Below are 2,349 nucleotides of genomic sequence, written 5' to 3'. Positions count from 1 at the left end.
TACTCTGTCATACATACCACTCATTGTGCATCGCGACATCACGTGATGTGATTGACATTGCATGGTATATGCCGCTTTTTGTCTCATGGATCTTCCATAGGTTCCCGTGTTTTAGTCCGGCAGATACGATGTCTTTAGGTTCCCACTTGCTTCTAGGTACGTACATATTATGGAGTAATATGTTGTCTCAAATTCGAGTGAAAATACGACCATGATTCTATTGTCTCAAACTCAACTAATGAGAAAGCTATAGGAAGAATATTATTGTTACCATCTTGAGCCACAACAATTAACAGTACGCCCCATACTTTCTGTACAAGTGTGTCCCGTCCATAGATACGAAAGGCTTGCAATGCTTAAACGTTTCAATATATGGATGAAATGTCCAAAAAATCTTATCAAACTGATTCCACTCTCCGTCAACCATGTCCCAGTTGGAATAAGGAACAACAATGCATTTATGAATCGTACCTAGGAGGCACTCCTACAATGCTTATAAGAGTGCAGGTATCCTGTTGTACGACTCTTCTCAATCGCCATAAGTCTTGACAACCGCTTTTTGCTTTGCCATTCACACCTTTCGACACGAGGGCTTGAAATGGTAACTCTGATGAACCGTACTTTGTAACACCAGGATAGACACTGACGGGTCAGTCTTTATCATAGGTAACACGACCTTGCAAATCAAACCACTACCCAGCTGAGCATGATCCTAAGACATGGTAGATGCCAGACAGGTATGTGATCCACCGAACCTATGCACCTCCCTACAAATTTCACGTGGATGTCAACATTATGCAAAATACAAAACTAACGTAATAGACTCTAATGCATCCAAAATAAATTGTAACATATACAAGTAATTCAAGTTCTATTGTAGTGCCACACGAAGACTCCATGGACGACTGTTGGCAAATTGCTTGCAACGACAGTGGTATTTAAGCCTATCTGACTCCAAAACTCTGTACTCCGCATTCTGTCGAATACTGTAGTTCTTCACTGTCATTAGAATTGCTTCACGGTTCCTGAACCTATGCTCAACTCGGAATTTCATCCCACCATTAGTATTGTAATCCTCCTCGTCACTGGCATTCAGAAGATCGTTTGGCTGCATTGCGTCCAAGTGCAGCATCTAATAATGACTAAGAACATCAGACAGTCGAGGAATGGCCAAAGGGGGTGGCAGGAGAAACCTACCAACACCACTGTCGGGAGTCTCTGGCACATACTCATCTTCAGAAGTTGTATTACTTGACAACCTGGACCCGACAACATAAGTTGAATCGCCCTCACTGCCTCGAGTGGGACAACTTCATGAGTCGAAAGAGATGGTCCACCACCAACAACCACGTTACGGACCGCAGCATACAACTCCATCACATGTTGCGGTATTAGCTGTGCATGAACGTCGAACATTACCCTCACTCTGATCCCTATCAATCCAAAATAACTGGTTGGTAAATCCACTGTTTGAATGCGCGTGCAAAAATCTATATGCAACTCACCCAACCTCCTTCGTACCTACTCCCCCCATATTGCTCAGGATGACAGTCTTTAGTCCATCCAGGCTATCAATCAGATTTATGCACAACATGACAGTCTTATCAAACTCGAAAATCACTCCTTCATCATGATTTTTAACTATCCCATTGGGATAAATCACAACAAAGAAGAATTGATTATTCTCCTTCAGAATAAAATGGAAAGAAGAGAAAGAAAAGATTGGTTTGTGAATTGTGTGAGGGTAGGTATTGGGATGGACTCTATAAATAGACTTATTCTCCAACATATCTTGGGTGCAGAGACATCTAAACCATAATACACATATCCCGTGTGCTAAGATCCAAACTAAATCCTTGATTATATCTCGAACGCTGAGGAGGGAATTAGAAAATTGTACATATCTCGGGTGCTGAAATCCCCTTCACATTTTGCGCCTATCTCGAATGCTTAATATTCGATTTAAGCTCTTACACATATTTCGAGTGCACCCAAAATGTAACTTGCGTCATCCTATCACAGCACGAGATCATAGCATTCGAGATATGACCATTTTAGAGTTACACCCTCGACATTCGAGATATGTCTTAAAATACATTTTTGTAAGTATCTCACCGTTTATTATTTTCGTAATTACTATATTTATTTAGTTTAAATAAAAAAAATCTAAAACTTATGATACATTAAAATTAAACTCTCTATTGAAAAAGAGAAAAAAATAAAAATAGAAGGTTTAAAATAACAAAGCGGGAAATGAAAATTCAAACGAGAAGAACAGAGAGGCGTTGTGGGTTCGTCTCAGTTTTGAAATCCCCATTCCCATGGAGGAAGCCATATCCCGCTTGGTCG

This window comes from Arachis duranensis, chromosome 4 (assembly GCF_000817695.3).
Source record: "Arachis duranensis cultivar V14167 chromosome 4, aradu.V14167.gnm2.J7QH, whole genome shotgun sequence".
Taxonomy (NCBI): Eukaryota; Viridiplantae; Streptophyta; class Magnoliopsida; order Fabales; family Fabaceae; genus Arachis; species Arachis duranensis.
This window is presented reverse-complemented; position numbering follows the sequence as displayed.